Raw genomic sequence first — 20,878 nt, 5'->3', positions numbered from 1 at the left:
ACCTCAGCATGATTTATAACTCTTCCTAGAAGGCTCCAAGCCCAGTATGAGTGGTCACCAGTTTCAACTTGCATTCTAGCTCTCAGCAGGTAGCCCCAAGTTTGGCATAAGTGGCAGCCAGACTTGGCCCAGGAACACAGCTTCAACTAAGTGGCCACAAGGTTGGCACAAGTGGCAGCTGGCCTCAGCTCACATCATGCCTATAAAGGGTTCTACATCTGGCACAAGTATCTGCCAGCATCAGTTTGCAGCGGAGCATTTCTCAAGTGCCTCCAAGCCCAGCAGAAGCAGCAACTGATTGCAGTTCACTCTGTATCCTACCAAGAAGCCCCAAGTCAAGCACAAAGCAGCAGCTGACCTTGGCCTGTATGAGAGTCCCTCCCAAGAAGCTCCAGGGCCAACATACCCAGTGGCTGGTCTCAGGCCACACCAGAGAATTACCCAAACAGCTCCACAAACAACTGAAGGGCAAACTTGGCTGGCACCAGAAACCCACTAAAATTATTCCAGCTTTGTGGGCAAAATATCTCATTCACTGCAGACATGACCAGCCATCACACCCAGTCAGCCTGAGGGCCAATCCTACCCACTACAGCAATCAAGGCCCAACTATAATGGGAGGTCACACACAACCCACACAGGGATACTGGTTCAGGTTACCAGGCAGACTGTGCCACTGGTCCCCACAGGATACCTTCTATACAAGGCCACCCAGCTAAGACCAGGAGATGAAGCAGATCTACCGAATACATAGAAATCAGCACAGGGAATCAGCTAAAATGAGGAGATAAAACATATCCCAAATGCAGAACAGAAAAAACTCTAGAAAAAGAAGTAAATGAAATAAAAACAAGCAAACTACCAGGTACAGAGTTCAAAACACTGGATATAAGCATGCTCAATGAACTTGGGGGAAGAAGAGATAAACTCAGTGAGAACTTCAACAAAGAGACAAAAAACATACCAATGGAGATAGAAAACAAAAAAAGGACCAGTCAGAAATGAGGAACACAATAACTGAAATGAAGAATATATTAAAGGGAATCGACAGCAGTTTAGATGAAACAGAAGATCAAATCAGCTATCTGGGAGACAAGGTAGCAGAAAATACCCAATATGAACAGCAAAAAAAAAAAAAGATTTTTAAAAATGAGGATAATTTAAGGGACATCTGGGAAAACATCAAGTGTAACAACATTTGCATCATAGGGAAAAGAAGGACAGCAAGGGATTGAAAACCTATTTGAAGAAATAGTGATTAAAAACTTCTCTAACCTGTTAAGGAAATAGACATACAAGTCCAGGAAGTACAGGGATTCCAAACAAGATAAACCAAATAGGCCCACACCAAGACACATCATAGTTAAATACCAAAGGTTAACAACAAAGAAAATTTTAAAAGTAGCAAGAAAAAAGTCATTAGTTATGTACCAGGAAACTTCCATAAGACCATCAGCTGATTTCTCAACAGAAACTTTGCAGACCAGAAGGAGTGACATGAAATATTCAAAGTAATGAAAAGTAAATACCTACAACCAAGATTGCTCTACCTAGCAAGGATATAATTTTGAATTGAAGGAGATATAAAGTTTCCCAGACAAGAAAAAGCTAAAGGAGTTTATTACCACCAAAACAGTATTACAAGAAATGTTAAAGGGATTGCTTTAAGAAGAAAAGATAAAAATTATGAATAATACCAGAAAGAAAAAAAATTCTCACTGACAAAGGCAATCACTTTGTAAAAGCAGCAGATCAACCAACTATAAAGCTAGTTCAAAGGTTAAAAGACAAAAGTAGAAAGACCATATGTAATTACAATAAATTAAGGGGTACAATAAGTTTATAATAAATTTACTATTTATTGAATGAGTGAATTAGTGGTTAAATGTACATATGCATAAATAAATCACAAGTGTCTATGTACCTAGAACTTATAATCTAAATATAGCAAATTTTAACTTACAAAGTACCAGTGAGGACTCAAATCAGACAACAGCTTTTCAAATGTCAAAGGAATTTTGCTTGACTTCCCTGTAGGTCACTTTCAGTTTGCTTGTTTTAAACATATTTTATCTCCATGTTTTATTTTTTTCTAGAATTTCTGTAAGCTACCACCATCATCACCTACCCCAGCAAAATCAAACCAAACCAAACAAAAACAAACCAAAAACCTTTCCCTGAGAAACAAAAGAGGAAATAAGTGAAATTGGTTTACATGCCTTAATGAATTCTTATAGTGAAAGAATAACCTGGAAATACTTTCCCTTATAATCGACTGAACCATTTTTCAGACCACACAACCCACTCTCTAATTACAAGCTTGAAATATTAGTAGGAATGGAGCAAAATCCAAAGAACCAATTACATCCCCAATTAGGGCTACTGGCAATGTGTTCAGCAGCTGGTGAGAGGAAGGAGGAAGTTGCTAAACCACAAGGATGTAATCAGTTTGCTGATCATGTGAGGGGAGGCTCATATGCTTTCTCATTGCTGTTCTCATAGAGGCTCCCTATCACCCACATGGAAACAAGGGACCTTTTAAAGAGATCAAACAAAATTGATAACAGGAGCCCACGTGTAAATCTGAACCCTGGGGAGGGATTATAGAGAGAAAACTAGAAGCACCAATTTGCTTCTGCTCCCTGTCAGCTTCTGAGACCTGTTTTGAGAGTTGGCTAAGTGTGAGTGAACTATTGTTGCTCTGCAGTCAACTAGAAAGTCTATTGCTGGAGAAACAGCAGTATATGTGGGTGGGAGCTCTCACTCCTTTGCCGGCCTTGGGTTGTTACTGCAAAACAGAGGACCCAGACAAAAGAAAGCTAGCTAGCTTCTGGCTTTTAAAAAAAGAGAATGCTTCCTTTGAACAGACAGAACTATGTATCCTCTCTTAATCCCTTCCATTTATTTCGAACAATTTGTTTCCAAGGATCTGTGGTATAATTTGATCCTGGTGAGGGGTGTGATGTCATGTGAACAGAAAATAAAGGCTTATATTAAAAAATCATTTTAAGGCTGGAAATAAATGTGGGCTGGAAGATGGAAAGGATGTGGCTTGGTGGCAAGGAGGAAAGTGGTTGTGTTAGGTAAGGGGCATGTGATGTGTGAAATCCTAAGAGCCAGAGGGTCTGTTGTTTGGGGTGGAAGGCAAGGCTGTTTGCAGACAGAGCAAGACCAGGGATTCACTGTGGAGCAGAGTGGTGATTATACCCCTGGGAAGGAGATGGTTGGAGCCTCTAAAACCCAAGATCAGATCACATTCCTTCATTGTTGATTTTGATAACTGGGTGCTACAGTGCACATCTAAGAATGGTGTGCTTCTGATTAAGTTCTCCACCCTGGCTATGCACAGGGACCAGTTTTAAATGACCAATGCCCTGATATCACAGAAAGCATTCTAGGTGCTTTTAATATGCCACATGCTAGAGGAAGCACCCTCACCTTGTCCTGGACAACTTCAATCTTGTAATACCCCCAACAGTATGTCTTGACTTCTTTAGCTGTAATGATCATCTGTAGTGTATTCATCTGCTAGTACATCTGCCCTAAACCAGTGGTTTTCAAATTGAAGGTGCGTAAGAATTTCCAGAGAATCTTGTAAAATAGTTTTCAAAAGGACACATTTTGGCTTAGTAAATCCGGGGTAGAATTCAAGTGTCAACCTTCTAACAAGTTTCCAGGTGCTGCCCCTTCTGGCCCTTTGAACACTTTGTGAGTCATGAGTCACAAGGCCTCGAGTTACACTTACTCATAGCCTCAGTCTCGCTACAGTTTTGGTGCAGCTTTTCAGAGTCCAGGCTTTGGGTTCTGACCACATTGGCTTTTACCATTTACTAGCTGACTGAGTCTGGACGAGTTTATTAACATTACTAAACTAGTTTCTTCACCTATGATACAAGAATAAATGAGGGTTTTGTTAGGATTATACAAGATTATTAACCTGAAGTGGATTTACAGTGCAGGGCCTAGCAAAAAGTCAGTGCCTAATATGTATTAACTATTATCTCTAACTCCTCAAATACTTTCTCTCATCACAGCTCCTTTAATTACTTTTGCTCCTCCACTCCCGCATTTGGGTTGAGTTTTAGGGAAAGTCTCAGCTCACCCTACTGAACTGTAGTCCCTTGATCTTCCCAACTTCTCCAACCCATTGCTTCTCTTCTGGCCTCTCTTCCCTTTCCATCCACCTGCGTTTTCTGGTCAATCATGCAGCCCATGCCTTCCACCCATTCATTCATTGAATAAATATTTTCTGGGCGCCTGCTATGTGCTGGGCATTGTGGTAAGCTCTAGGAGTATGCTCAACATATTCAGTGGTGGGCTGGTAAACTTTAATGATGGGCATAAACATGTATGTGCACATATGCACGTACATGTTTTATATAAAACATCAATATAAAGCATTTATAGCATACAATTTTCAATATTTATGGAACCAATTTCTTCCCACAGAAGGTTTTTGTTGGCTTTTTTTTTTTTTTTTTGGTCAAACTCACATCTTCAGCTAGCCAATGGTTGCAACGGATGAATGAATGTTAGTTCACACATGAATGTTGCTTGATTTTTTTAATATTAATGTGTAAGATGAAAGCAAACAAGGACATATGTCGTGACTTCATTCTCTTGTCAATAACATGAGCTGCTTCTTTGCTGATCAATGGTTTTGAATACTGGAAGAATAACGTTTCAACTTTTTATGGAATGGCTACAGCTCACTTTTAAGCTTAATCTATGTTAATAACATTTTCACCATCATTTTCTTAAGTCTAGACAAGAAAATAATCAATAAACCAAGCCATCAACTAGTGTTTGCTAATATCTCTGGTATAAATACTTCAATTATGGCAGATTTCAAGCTACCAATGTGACATCACTGAACAGGGAGCTGGGAAGAGATGTGTGCAGTAAACAGCACATCAAGAAATAGTATTTCTATCATAAAGATACAATCAAAGAAAATAAGCTCAAGAGAGCAGATAAGAATGAACAGGAGTATAATAAATATGATTCAATGAGTTCTGATTACTTTTTGAAAATAGAATTTATTTGATTGTAAACTTTTAATTTTTAATAATATCTATGTTTAACAGCCAGATTGCAAATTTTCTGAATATTTAATAATAGGCACTTGCTAGTTGGTACAAGCTGACTCCAATACACCATTGACTTGCAAAATAGACCCAGCCAATGTCCTCATGAAGTTTACAGTGCAGAAATAGAAGCAGAGAAATAAATGCACATGGGTCCTATAATACGGACACCTAAGCCAAACTTGGAGTGATCAGTGGGGTAGGCAGAAATTTGACCCCTGTGGCCTTCATCCTCTGGTGTTATGCCCATGAATATGTTATGTGGTAAAAAGACTTTGCTGATTTTTGTTGTTGTTGTCATGAATCCTCACCTGAGGGTATTTTTTCCCTTTTATTTGTTGTTGTTTTTTTTAGAGACAGAAGGGGGGGGGAGAGACAAACATTGATGTGTAAGAGACACATCAATTGGTTGGTTCCCACAGGCACCCCGACTGGGGCTGTGGATCGAACCTGCAACCCAGGTACATGCCCTTGACCAGTAATCAAACCCGAGACACCAGGGTGAGTGGGCTTGACACTCTAACCACTGAGCCACACTGGCAAGGGCAAGTCTTTGCTGATTTAATTGAGTGTATAAAGTAGTTGACCTTAAGATACAGAGGTTATCCTTGATTATCCAAGTATGTCTAACGTCATCACATGAACCCTTAAAACAGAAGAGGGAAGCAGAAACAGAAACCAGAGACATTCAAAGCACCAGAAGAATATGATGCCCTATTGTTGACTTGAAGATGAAGGGGACAAGGAAATGGGGACCACTGTCCAATAACCACAAGGACCTGAATTCTGCTAAAAACCAGTAAGTCTGAAAGAGAAACCTCAACTCCAGAGGAGAACCACAGTCCTGACCAATACCTTGATTTTAGCCCAGCGAGACCTTAAGAAGATTATCCAGCCACACTGTGCCAGACTTCTGACTTAGAGAAACAGTGAGATGGGTTTGTGTTGTATAAAACTGCTATCCATGTGGTAATTTGTTACATGTAATAGAAAACTAATACAATCAGTAGGGAAAGCCTCAAACTAATAGTTACTGAGGAAGCAGGGGAGGGATGTTCCCATACTTTTGGGGATCTAGAGGGGTTTCAAATGTACAAGAGGAAGAAAAATGAGAAGTAAAAATGGAGATGAAGTGAGTCTGATCATGAAGAGCCTCTTAAGTCAGGAAAATATTTTGAACATTTCCCCAAGAGCAAAGGGAATCAATAAATTATTTAACAGAATCAGTTTCCATTTATGAAGAATGGGTGAAAGGGGAGTAGGCTGGAAGCAGGCAGATCAATTAAAAGGCTTTCTCAGACATCAGGCAAGCATGGTGAGGGTGAAGAGAAGTGGATTGAGGACGCCTATCCCTGGAGACCAGCTATCTTCTGCTTGTTCTTTCTCATTTTTAGTCTTCAGGTCAGTTCCACAATCACGTGGTGCCAGCTATGTGCCAGGGACCATGCCAGACAGCTTCACACTCCCAGACCTCAGCAGGGATCTTGTTGCTGCCCCTCCTTTTTTAGAAGTTACATGGTGTTAAGATAAATACAGTTTACAGATTCCCAAAACTAGTTCTGCCACTTACTAAGGGCACAACCTAGGGCAAGTCACTTAACCTTTCTGAGTTTCCCTTTCCTGACTTGTAAATAACTGTTATAGCTATTTCAGAAGACTACTGTGAGAATTGGTATAAAGTATATAAAAATTTAGAAGTCACAAATGCCTTGTTCAGTAATTTATTTTCTTTTTTGTCCCTGTACCTTCCATGTGCTCCAGTTCTTATATTCTTTCCCTTGCCGCTTGTTCATTTGCTTTATTAAACTTAACAAATAATTATTGAGAGCTTATCATATACTGCTGACTTATCTAAATGTCTCTATATATGTTTTACACACACACACACACACACACACACACACACACACACACACACACACACAGAGTTCCTATTCCTCACTGAGTTTACTCTTTGAACACCTAGGGATATATAACAAAGCTTATAATGAATTTTCAAGTGGAACAGAAAGGTGATTACAAAATGTTAGACTGGGCAAGTGTGCATTTGTGAATATATGTGTGGTGTGTGCAAGGGAGCAAGAGACAAAAGAGCACGAATCTGTTCATAGAACCAAAGACTGGGAAATACACCTCAAAACAGTAGTAGACTTTATCTCCAGATGATTTCATTTGGTTTTCTTTATGTATTTTTAAAATTTTCTGCAATAAATACATTTTATAAATAGAAAGGTAACCCAACACATTTTAATAAAAATATAAAGTGGCAAGTGCTATAAGTTACACACCGGGTGTTATGGAAGTAGATGTTTCTGAATTAAATGTCTGAGTGGAATCTCTATGCTTAGCTCTGAGGGATAAAATGTTTTACTGGCTAAAGAGCCTAGGGAATGACATTCCAGGAGGAGACCCAGGGGAGCATAGGCTCAGCATGGAGCAGTTAAGAAGCAATATAGTGTGTGTAGTTCCTGTTGCCTGAAGTGTGCCTTGGAGTGTGCCTTGGAGATGGGAACTGAATATTCTGCTATGGATCTTAGATTTTACCCTTTACGTGCTAAGGCACTAAGCAGAGGAATCACTTACAGTTAGGTTTTCATTCCTGACAGTTTACAGGGGTGGCAGTGTGAGATGTGTAGAATGCAGAGGTTAGAGGCAGACAGGAAGCATGGAGATTTGTCGGGAAGATAGTGCCCACGTAAAAAAAATGATAAAGGTCTGGACCAGGACAATGCAGTGAGAATGGAGAGAAATATTTTAGAGATAATTAAAAAGTAGTTAGGGCTTGTTTCCCATTCTATCTAGTCATATTATATGGCTAAATTAGCAACACTACAACTTATATGAGAGTATACTTAGGTGCCTACATAATGTGCCCTCATGATGTTCCAACTGGGAGAAGAGTATCCAAGGGAAGGCCAAGACCCAAAGACTTTGGAAGATTTCATAATTTGGTTTAGGAATAACTTTTATAAGCCCAGAGGAGGCATTTAGGGTCAGAAATTGCTGCCCTCTGGCCCAGAACGAGGGTGTGGAGAGATGGGAAATAGTAGTGAGCCTGGAAGAGACTCCAGAGGAAGACTCTCCTTAACCTCCAAAGATCATTTAAGAGTACACAGTAGTGTTTTGTTAATCTATAATGAGAATTCAGTGTATGCCAGGTGCTAGGTTAAGCACTTTACATATATTAACATTGTAGGTAAATGCAACTTTTATTTCCATTTTCCATGTGAGCAAAGAGATGCAAACATGATTAGGTGACTTGCCCAAGGTCATTGGTAAATGGTGCAGCTACTTATTTGTCGTCTTCATATAGCACTCTTCATCTTTTATTGACATTTTTACTAAGTATGTCTTATCTACCCTTTCCACTCACAACAATAATTAACATTTGTAAAAGGCTTTGCATTTTACCCATTCATCAGCTCATTAATATCAAGAACACTCCTGTGAGGTTCTTACTACTATTTTCCTCATTTTATCAATGAGTCTGACTTCCACATTCCACGGGAAGTATGCTGCAGAGCCAAAATTGGGCCAGGTGATGCGATCATAGATTTCTGGCCCTATCTCTGGCCACTGAGCTACCTTGCCTAGCCTCATTCAGGTCAGTGCAGTGTTTTCAATGCCTTCCTGGAGCCAGACCTTTCCCTTTACCACAGCTACCTGAAGGCCCAAGTTGTGGAGAGAGGGCAGAGGCATGTCCCAAACAGGCTCAGGTTTAACCTAGGAGCTGGCTTAAGGGGAGAGTGCTCAGATATTTCTCAAGTTGTATTACTTCAGACAGGATTGCTGGGTTTCACTTTATATTGGCTATTACAGGGGCTCATAGAACGTAAGGAGCCTGGTCAATATGTTCAGTGGTTTTATATGACCAAGTCAATATATTCACTAGCCCAAGCCTTGATATTGGTTCATAGGATGGTTCCTCCCCTCCTCTAAGAATAGAATAAAGATCCAGTTCCATTTAGCCAACACACACTAAGAAAAACTAAAGTGAGGTAAAGGTCACTTAAATGAATTCCTGCAGTAAAGAACATGTTATAGTTCATTTATCTCTTTAGTGAGTAAATAATGAGTACTTACAATACACCAGATTCTATGTGAATGTTAGAGCTTTAGAAGTACAACAATGAACAAGAATTTTTTCATACCTTCTAGGATTTTGTCAGCCTAAATAGATAAACTGAGGCAAGCTCAAATAACCATAAATTGAGTTTATTTGGAATTTTAGAGAAACTGCAATTTGGGAAATGCATGCTGTATCAAGCTATAGGCGAGTCCATTGGGGATCTGGGATGGGCTATATTTATGGTTTAGGAATGCAAAGAGGGGTAAGTCCAGCCAGAATCCAAGCAGTAGGTTCACTGGCTTGAGGATGGGAGAGATTTCTGGTGGATGTTCAGTGGTCAGGAGATAAGTCTTGGTCTTTTGTAAATCAAGCATATATAAAGTCTCTCAGTTCTTAAGTTCCATTCTTCTGAGGGCTCATGCATGAGATTCTCCACTCTATATCCCCAGTTCCATTCTAGATTGAAATCCTTTCACAATTTCATAATCTTGTGAATGATATATGCAAAAAGGCAGTTACCATGCAGTGTGATGGTCACTCACAATGACAAAGCAGGGGGTTGTACAAAGAAGAGGATCACTTACGCTGTGGGGAGTCCGTTAAAGGAGGAGGCGGTGATGGTGGTAATGGAAAGTGACTGAAGGACTGAGAAAGAGGGCAGAGTACTCCCTGCAAAAGGAATAACATGCACACAGATAAAAAAGAACACAGCAAAGCTGGAGAGGCTCTGGGAGTTCAGCACTTCTGGAATGTACTTGTACAACAGGAATGCAGTGCATTTCACCTCTTGGTCTCTGAGGGTTATATTGCCTCTCAATCTGCTCATCTAACAATATGTCATAATACACTAAGGGAATTCCTCCAGGTCTTTGGACAAAAACATTTCAACTCTGTTAAAAATAATTTATGCTCAAAGTATCTAGTCTCTTGTTTCAGAAACACACGGATGGAGAACAGTGGTCTGGTTATGATGCTGTATAATAAACTGTCTCAGAAGTAGTGGCTTAAAATGACAACCATTTTATGTTCACAAATTGTGTAGGTCAGGAGCTCATAAAAGACCAAGGATGAAGCCTCTCATACATCTATGGCCTGAGGCTACCTCCTAAAGAGTGCACAATCTGTCTTGTGGTGGACTATTTGGACTGCATAGAGTGCATAGGGCAAGTCAGGGGCATGCTAGTGTCTACTTGGAGGCAGACGTCCTCCTCTGGTTATCTTGGTCCAGGCCATTCAACTGGGCCTTGTCTGGCCTTCCAGTTACTGAATCCTGCTTAGCACTACATGGCTTGGCTGGGGCTTTTACTCTCACTCTAAAAAAGGTTTTATGAATGGACTTTGTAAATGAGCTCATCTCCTGAGACCACAAGGACCCCTCTCCTGACTACCTGTCTGTTCTCTGTGGCCTCATTTTTCTTCCCTTCAGCTCAGAACTAAGCCTGAGTTGAGATGTCCAGATATTTTCACAGGAACTAGCATCATGCCCCTGTTAGATTCCTGAGAGTTCTTAAACCTCTCGATTTTTTTCTCTTCTTCTACCCCAGCATAATTTGAAGAAGTTTATCAAAGGTAATAGTAATAAACCATGTCTCACTGGTTCCTTTTTAAATTTTTTATCTTAAAAGATTTACTTAAGAATAGGCAATGCACTCACATAGATCAAAATTTCAAAATTCTAAGATGGAAGTATATAAATAGGTTCCCTTCCACATTATCACGTGTCTCATAAATCTTTCCAATTTTTCTAGCACAGGATCTCAAAATATTCACTGAATTTTAACAGTCAAGTTCCTAGCCAAATGCACACAGCACACAAGATAAATTTACTGTGAAGTTAATGCAAGTCAAAGTTTCAGGACGCTTTACTTTCGTGGGCCCTGGCTTAGTCTTTTCAGGCCGCTATAACAAACTACCATAGACTGTGTGGCTTATAAACAACAGAAGCTTATTTCTCACAGTTCTGGATGATAGGAAGTCCAAGATCAACGTGCCAGCAGATCTGCTGTTTGGTGAAGGCCTGGTTCCTGATTCATACCTGTCTTTTTACTGTGTCCACACATGGTGGAAAGGGGGCGAGGGAGCTCTCTGGAGTTTCTTTTATAAGGATATTAATCTCATTCATGCAGGCTCCACCTTCATGACCTAATCACTTCCCAAAGGCCCTACCTCCTAATACCATTGCACTGGGAGTTAGGATTAAACATATGTATGTCAGGGAGACACAAAAATTCAGTCTGTAGCAAATCCTCCCTCCAGGTCACCTTCCAGGAACACTATCACTTTGTTGTTGTTTTTTGTTTGTTTGTTTTAAATATATCTTTATTGATTTCAGAGAGAGGAAAGGAGAGGGAGAGAGAGAGAGAGAAACATCAATGATGAGAGAGTCACTGATCGAGCCCGCAACCCGGGCATGTGCCCTGACCAGGAATCGAACCCCGATCACCTGGATCCTAGGTCAATGCTCAACCGCTGAGCCACGCCCAGCTGGGCTCACTTTGTTGATATGCAAAATTTACAATCATAATATACATTTTAACCACATCGGTTAAGTCTACTGTCTCTTTCCAGTCCAGAATCTGCAGAGTCAGAGTTATTTGCTATACAAAGGTGCTCTACGGCACTAGGAATTCGACATATATATGGGGATAAAAAGTACTATAACAGTGGGAGAGTCACTTTACTAATAAGATTGCTATTTTTCTAGATTTTATGTTTGTAGTATCTGTCAGCACTTTTACATTTGTAATTTTTCCCATTTCCTTTGTCATTTTTTTTCTTTTTTTCTTTTTATTGATTTCAGAGAGAAAAGGAGAGGGGAGGGAGGGAGAGAGAGATAGAAACATCAATGATGAGAGAGAGTCACTGACTGGCTGCCTCCTGCATGCCCCCCCTCCTGGGGATGGAGCCTGCAACCCAGGCATGTACCCTGACCGGGAATCGAACCATGATCTCCTGGATAATAGGTTGATGTTCAACTGCTGAGCCATGCCGGCCAGGCCTTTGTCATTTTCTAAACAACTTTTTACACAAGTTTTTACTTGTTATTTTGTGTTCTTTTTCTTAAGTGTCCCAAATTGTAAGAGCTTTTGGTCCCACAAAATATTGTTCCTCTCCTATCTAAGTAGAACAGCAGGTATCTCACTACTTTCCTTTACTTGTGCTTTGCCCATCTGTCTGGCGTGAATCACCCAAACAATAGGACAGGCTTTTTCTCACTATATAGTCTTGGCACCTTCTTGGCCCTTGCTACAGCCACCAGATCACAATCTCTATCATTACTGTTTATAGCAACAGATTAAAATGAAACAATTAAAAGTCATTTTGACCATGCCAATGCCTGAGCTAATCTGTTGAGGAAGAAAAACAAACAAACAACAAAGAGGAGAAACCTAAAGGCAAGGTAAGGTGGGGGTTGGAGACAGCTTCTGCTTTGTTGCCCTTTCTCCACAAGCTTTCCTAGTTTTATTTCCAATTTGCTCAGCAGTGTGTGCACACCCTTTCTCTGACCTTAAGAGGCCACCGTTAGATATGCACAAGGGAAGAACACGAAGGACTCCAGGTAAACTAGGCACCTACACAAAACACAGAGACCAAGTCATTTGTTTTCTTTGACAGCACTTTACCATGCTGGATAGAGGGAGAAGAGACCATCAGTAAAGTAAATGGCTCAAATGGAGTTATAAATCAAGTCTGTACTCTTCAGAGGATTTATTCAACTGAAGACATGTCCAATCCAGGACCTCATGGTTTTGCTTTTTGCTTATGTGGAAAAAATGTTCAGTTAAGACTATCCCAAGGCAGAAGAGTATTATTAAAAAAGAGTACTTTGCAATGTTATTTATTTCTCAAGACACCATCAGATATTTTAAGATATGGACTTTATAAAAAACATAGTATGACTTCTTATATGGAATTTTTGTTTCCCCAATCTTTATTACCCAGTGTGTTTCACATTTCAAAATGAGAGTACAGTATCCTAATAAGATCAATCAAATAGATCCTGATCCAAGTTACAAAAACCCATGACCTTTACAACCACATTGTCAGGTTCTCCCAATTATCTTTCTACTTGATTAACTCCACTTTATACTGTTAACCTAAAAATGAAAAAGTCGAAATGAGAGGCAATTAGCATCTACTTGAGATAAAAAAAAGAACTACAACTTGTGTAGCACAAATCCAGGCCCAAACCCAAATAGTGTCCTTCCTGATTACAAGGTAAAGGCAGGGATTTTTAAGAGAAAAGAATAGGAATTACTCCACGAATAGAAGAAAGAAATTTCTACTGGTGACAAGCCGAATTACTCTTAGCTATGCATGGCTGGTTACTGATTCTGTCTTCAGAAAGAGAATCCATAACCATCCATCCCTGAGGTCAGGATGTCTGCTTTCCTGTTAGTTTTGCAAACAGTTGTTTGGAAGATAATGTTGCTATGGCTCACTCCAAAAGTTATTGCCCAGTTTAGATATTCTAAAGGTTCAAGTGGCAAGATATACTAGGCAGCTCCTATGGAATGGTTGCTCTGCTCCATTTAAAAAACGGCTCCACTAATGTCAACTTTTCACAATATTTATTCATATTTTTCTATTTATTATATATACACAGTATAATGTGATACAGTGTGTAAGAGAAAAAACAGGACTAACGAGGATTCCTATGTTGGTTTGGGGGAGTGAAGGTAGGGGAAAAAAACTTCTTAGAAAGTCATCTAAGTTGGATTTTAAAGCTTTTAAAAGCACGAACCATATCTGTTTTGCCCTCCACTGTCTACCTAGCTCAGAGGAGTTCCTGGCATCTGGGAGTTATTCTGGTACATAGAAGTGATGTGAGAGTAGAATAAATAGTTTCAGGTAAAGATAATAGAAAGACATCTTCAAAGAAAGAGGAAGTGTAAACTACAAAACAGCACCAGATGTTGGACCTTGGTCCTTGAGTTTTGGCTAAGAAAAAATCCAGAGCCAAGGCTCAAATACAAGCGAAAGTTCATTTAGAAAGCACAGAGGTAGAAAAAGTGAGCCAGCAGGGCTGTGTAGGCTCAGGAAACAAATTAGAGGCAAAAGAAGGGCCCCTAGAACTTGGGAGAAAAAGGATATATGTCCCTGGGGGAAGGAGGTGGGAAGGTTTGCGCAAGCTGGTGGGGGGGGGGGGGGACACACACATCGAGTCCTTAGTCTTAAGGGGTATTTATCTGTTTCCCAAAGGCAGGGATTTTAGGGGAAGTCTTAGGGGAGAATCTCAATAGAATATTCATCAGCTTTCTAGGCGTGTCTTCTCAGGGTCCAGGTTTCCACTGATTGGTCGGCACCAGGGGGTTATTAGTCACGGCAGCTGGTCCTAATGTCAGCCATAGAGTTCCTGCCTGGCTTACTGTTTTTCTAGCCCTGGAGCTGAAATAAAACTGAGGCCTAGATGTTATCTCTACGGTTTAGGGCTTAAGGGAGTGGTCAAGTCAAGGAGTCATATGAAGCTGTTCTCCTCTAAGGGGGTCTACCACATGACTAGCATATGAAAGTTGAGGGATGTCTAAACTACTTGACCAGGGATATGCTAGGGAAGGAAAGGTCACCCTGCAATTATCTGTTGCTAGGTTCTCTGGGACTTTCTGCCCTGGTGACCATCTGTACCTGGCTTATCTTTCCTACTGCTCACATCTGTCTAACTGCCCACTACAGAAGGACAGATATTAACATTTATTATTTGTTGAGGGCCTAAAATGTGCTAAAATGCTATATGGGTATGGCAAAAGATACATTTGAGTGGTGACCAGTTAGTAAGTATGTCCACACCTGACAGCTTCACATTTTTCAGTAATATTTAAAAAGAGGTCATTTACTTGGAAAGAACAGGGTAGTTGGCAACATAATAGTGCTACAGCTGAAGTGCTCAAACCTCTAAACTACAATTTGTATGAGGAAATAAATTCCCTTTGTAATTTAAGCCAGTTTGAAGCAGCTCCTGTTATTTGCAACTGAAAGTAACTGAGCTTTATGTTAGATGAGATAAAGGTTAAAAGCTGAAAAAGTGACACGTTCTTATCATTCTTATCAAGCTGCCTGCTCTAAACATGGTCTGAAGAGCAGCAGCAACAGAATAGTACCATCCCCTTGGAACCTGTTAACAAAGCAAATTTGTGGGCCCTAACCCAGACCTACTGAATCTCTGGTGCACAACCCTGGGATCTTTATTTTAACAAGCTTTTCCAGTGACTTTTATGCATGCTGAAACTTGAGTATGACTGCAATCCTGAGAAGCCCCCCACCTGCATTTCTAATAAACCACAGTGTTGCTGATGCTGCTGGAAGGCAGGCCAGCTTTTGAGTAGCACCCCTGTAATATATTCTGACTCCCAGGTGGATATTGAGGCAAACACTTCAGAGCTTTGAGGAATGCATACCAAGTTTTTCTACTGACCAGAGGTAGGCAACAACTGATTCTGAATTAATTAAAGCTGGTTTCTTCCCCCCAAAAGAGGTGAAGCAGCCGGGAGATTATTTTTCTTTGGGTCAGCTGATCGGTGAAAAAATGTATCCTAGGTTTTTGATTACTAGCAATGCTATAGGTCTCTAATCATTTTAAATAAGGAAAGGGAATTTAGTGAAAAGATTCTGGATAGTTCAGAGAGAGGAATCAGAAATGTGGGACATTTCTCACTAGAGTGCTGTCACTGGATGAGTCAGTTACAACTATCTTATACTCTTGTGTGTCTTCAGTCAAGTGTGTAAGGTGTCATTCCCAGTAGAAAAAAGACAGATTGACCTAGCTTTGAGCCCCATGGTCACTCATGTGTTCTGGAGAGCAAGAAGCTCATGATTGGTAGACTCATAAGAACCACATGGAGGAAGCAGTGAAATGCCATAGGAAGAGTTGCTGGATATACAAAAACACGTATGTTCAAGAATCCTTCTAATACAGAAAAGTGAGAAAAAAGAGTGTGGAATAAAAGATTACATCAGTAAGCTAAAAACTGAAAATAAAGTTTGAAAAGCATGACATTACTCTAATGGGATATAAATATTTAATAAGAAAAATAGTTAAAGAGAATACTGCATATTTATAACAGGCATGAGGCTTATTTTACATAGAGCAGGGGCTCTCAATATCAGCATAATTTACATTTATTTTCTGTTGGGGGGGTTGTTGATCTGTGCATTGTAAATGTTTAGCAACATCCTTGGCCTCTACTCACGAGATTCCTGTGCCACCCACTTATGAAGACTACAAATGCCTCCAGACATTACCAAATGTCCCCTGGGTCAGAACTGCGCTGGTTTAGAACCACTGATTTAGAGACTTCAGATCATCTGGGAAGATATTACCCAGTAAGAATGATTTTTAAGCACTACTGGGAAAAGGATAGCTTGCTACTGCTCACTGGAGGCAGGGATAACTTAGCATGGCCTTTGGTAACTTTCATTTGATTCATTTAGATGCAAATGAATGTAAACATCCTTATCATTCAGGAGATGTCTTGTTTTCCCAAAGCATGTCTCATAAAAGAAAAGAACAGCTTTTGCAAGATGGCTAACCATTTCTCTCTTGCTGACATATCAAAATTAAAGACATCTGAAAATAGAATTCTTTCTGAAGGGTTGGGTAGAAAGTTATAGGAAATAAAGGAAGAGCAGATTCTAGGTGGTATCTTCAACATATCTTCCTATCCATAAGACTTAGAAGAAAACAATTGTCTCAACTAAACATCTGGCTTACACAGAGGTATTTCACTTGGATTTCTGGACAACGGCTTACGATACTGGAATGGTGGGTTCTTGGATGATGTAGTCTATCTCAGTAAAGACGGAACATTTGTGTGTCTGGAATAGTACTTCTCAAAGGGTGGTCCGCATCAGAATTATTTCTAAGAATATCTACTCCTGGGATCCACCATGAACTTACTGAGCCCACTGGGAAAAGGAAACGGGAAGTCATTGAATCTGCAACTCTAATAAATTAGCTCTATGGCTACTCGTTATGCACTGTGAGCTTTGAGAATTTATGATCTACCAGATAGTTTATCTGTCAGTTAAACAGCACCAAACCAAGGAGAGAGTGAGTGAAAATCCATTAAGATCAAGTTGTAATGTGAAAAAAGGAAAAAAATGTCAAGTATCTGGCAATTCAAAACAACAACAACAGAAAATAGTAATAAAAGGATAAGAAAATATATACCTACATATTAACTTGTGAAATGGAGATGATTACCTCAGATAATAAACATTAATCTTATAAGGATTACGGAGACTTGCTGGGTGGAACATCAAGACTGGAATATGGTGATTTAAGCTTGAGCCCAGTAAAAAAATAAAATAAAAAAATACACCTTTTGGGCTGGGATTCAGAGTTCTACTGTATATGGAGAGAGTATATACACTGTGGAAATCTGCAAATTGGATTTTAAGAGTTCATTTCCATGAGGACAGTGGGAGAGAAACTGAGGGGTTATCATAGTGGGTACACATGAGAAAGAGCAGAGACCAGTCACAGAAGGAATCAAATCCTGACCAAGAAAGGACACAGAGCCAACACAGTAACATCTGCAAACACTGCTTCAGCCCAAAGAAGAGTTTCTGACAAACTCTTTGGGATAATTTCATTCCTGAGAAGGAGATAAAGGGACTAGTACTGGGACCTAAACATAAAGTGAAATGAAAGAGACTGACCTTTGGGTAGAAAACTGCCTTGTTAGCTTATCATAGCCAGAGAAGGAAGGACCAAACATAGTCTGAAGTTTGCCTCAGCAAGCAGATTTCAAGAAGTTCAGAGGAAAAAAACAGTCATGACACAGCATCGTGAAACATCTGGAAGGGAAGTCTACTAGAGAGATTGCAAAACTCTCAAAAAAAAAAAAAAAAAAGCAATTCACATTGTACAGTTGCAAGTGGCCTCAATTAAGAACAAAAGGACATAATTTAAAACATTAGTGGCATTGTACAGAGTGCTTGCTAAAGTATCCAGATTTTTTTTTTAGTAGTATGTGTGTGTGGCAGAGTAATGTATCAAACTATTAATTTGTTTACTCTTTAGTCTTCCATCTCCCAGTTCAAAAAAAAAAAAAAAAGATCAAGCTAATTCATTTCCTCATAAAATTTTCCAGAGTAGAAAATAAACTTCTTTGTTGTATGGCTCTTCTTTATTTTTCTGTAAAATCTCTTAAGTGTATTATAGAGATCAAGCAACTCATGTTCCTGAAAGGTAGACATGAGAGTGGTGTAAACACTTTTGAGAGATTTCCTTAGCCTGGGAAGGGGATAGAGGTTAGTGGGTTCTGAAAACAGTCAAGTCTCGTGTCTAACATGACCACCTTCCAGGAGGTTCCCCAAGCCACAGGAAGAAAGCCTGTGTCCAGCTAGAGAGCACAAATAGCAACCATTGTCATTACCTAAATTAGAAAAGATGTCTACGCCCCAGGGAGCCAGCAAAGTGGGATCATGTGTTTCAGGTCAAGGAGCGTCTAAGAAGTCATCAGTATGGACTGATAAACAAGGACCAGAGCAACATTCCTAATACTCTAGCTTCCTATGTTGGAACCTTTGCACAAATTTTGATAGAAGAGTAAAGAACTCCAATGAGAAATTATATTTGGCCTCCCTTACTCTTTACTAACCCCCCCCCAATCTGCCTTTCCTTTTCATTCTATATGTTTTTTTACTCTTTTTCTTCGTCTTACTGCATTGGCTAGAAATTTTAATACGATGTTAAAAAAGAGTGGTGAAAGTTTATTTTGGTTATTATAATTTTCAGTTATGTAATTTTTGCTTCTTTTTTATATCTTCTATTTCTCTGGTGATATTTCTATTTTTTTTTTTATTGCTTCAAGAGTATTTACAATGCTCTTTTTAAAAAAATTCTTTGGCTGCTTTAAAATTCATGTCAAATAATTCCAACATCAAATTCATCTTCATGACTTTTTTTCTTTATTTTCCCATCACCATTTATCCCCCCATGCCCTCTTCCACTTCCCTCCCCCCGTAATGACCACACTGTTGTCCATATCCATGAGTTCTCTTTATTCATTCTTTTTTGCTCAATCAGTCCAACACCCCCAACCCGACTAGGACTGTCTGCCTGCTCTCTCTAGCTATGAGTCTGTCTCTATTTTGCTTATTAGTTCAGCTTGTCAGAGAAAGACAACTACCATATGATTTCACTAATATATGGAATTTAATGATCAATGACTTTTTTTTCTCCTCACACTAGGATATCTTTTCCACTGCTTTTCAGAGAGAATGGAAGGGAGAGAGCAAAAAAAGAGAGAAACATCGTGAGAGAAACACATTGATTGGTTGCCAACCAGGGCTGGGGATAGCCTACTACCAAGGTAAATGCCCTTGGCCATAACCGAACCCAGGACCCTTCAGTCCAGGGGCCAATGCTTTAACCACTGAGCCAAACCACCCAGAGCTAATGATCAATGACTTTCAATTGTCTTTCTTTTTTCAAGTTGAAATTTTTTTTGGTTTTTTGATATGCCAGGTGATTTTTGGTTAAATCATCAAAATTTGGGATTTTAAGAGATTTGGAATTCTATTAAATCTTCTCAGCCTCAGCATACAGGTCCTGGTCTACTTTTGTGAGCTGTGTTTCCTATGACAATTTAGTTTTCAGAGTCCTTTTGATGTCGTTGTAATAACCTGATTATAATTTAACAGAAAAGGAGGAAAGGGAAGACTAGATATAGTCATGCCATTTATACAGCTTTGCCAAAAAGTTGCATTTAACATTTTCCAAGTCTGTTCCCCACTGATTAATGGGGGAAGGGATTGGACAAAGGCAGTTTAGATTCATGCCCAGTGAGGTCTAAATGGTGTGGGAAGATGCCTACCCATCTGCTAGTCATAACTGGGAACAAATTAGTGGCTAGGATGGGCATGGTCACTGCCAGCATGTGAAACCTGAATATTTAAAACTTCCAAACAAAGAAAGTTCTTACTCTTCTCTTTCTGGTGTGCTGGGTTTCTGGCTCTCCTGTGGCAGGGGGATGTGCTCCCCTGTGCCCACATGGTACAAGGCCATGTTGGACTCCACACATGGACTAATGCACTTCAATTAGCTTAGATGCTGAATTACATCCAGCTGCACCATGGAAAGGAAACTCTGGGCACTGGCCTTTTTGTTGGCTCTGCTGGATCCCAGCTATATCTTTTCCAGGACTTGTTTAAGGAGCAGAGGACTTTGGAACCCGAGAAAGGTGACCTCACGCAAATAAAGCCTCCTTCCCGTGCAAATTTTAGGAAATTCATTTTCTGAATATATCGCAAGAACCTCACTCCCAGGAGCGACAGGGGAGTTTGATTCTCTGGTAACACTTTCAGTACATTTCTGGCCTGCTTCCTTCACTTGATGCCATTGACCTCTTGTTTGATTTCTGCTAATGCCACCTGGAGTATGAGAGATGTATTTTCTGGGCCTGGTGACTTTAGGTGGGAAGTGGGAGAGTTTGGGCCTGTGAGGGAAGATGCCTGTGGAGACTGAACCCATAACCTGGGTATGTGCCCTGACTGGAGTTTGAACATGCCACCTTTTGGTGTACAGGATGATGCGCCAACCAACTGAGCCACAGACTTGTTTTCCTCAAGTTCTGGGGTCTCTAGTCTCTTTCCTCATTTCAGAGTCCTCCTATGATTGTCTGCTGTTTTATTTCTAGATTTATTAGCTGTACTTAGCAGCGAGGAGCTGGGAGAGATGAAGGAGGAAAGGGAAGACTAGATATAGTCATGCCATTTA

General features: G+C 40.0%; 1 pseudogene; it reads right to left on the bottom strand.

Annotated features, from left to right (window-relative positions):
- LOC107532374 (sodium/potassium-transporting ATPase subunit beta-3 pseudogene) overlaps positions 1-20,167 on the bottom strand; it is a 37,977-nt pseudogene extending 17,810 nt beyond the window's left edge.
- Positions 20,168-20,878: the final 711 nt, after the last annotated feature.

This window comes from Miniopterus natalensis, chromosome 11 (genome assembly GCF_054644295.1).
Source record: "Miniopterus natalensis isolate mMinNat1 chromosome 11, mMinNat1.hap1, whole genome shotgun sequence".
Classification (NCBI taxonomy): domain Eukaryota; kingdom Metazoa; phylum Chordata; class Mammalia; order Chiroptera; family Miniopteridae; genus Miniopterus; species Miniopterus natalensis.
This window is presented reverse-complemented; position numbering and strand designations above follow the sequence as displayed.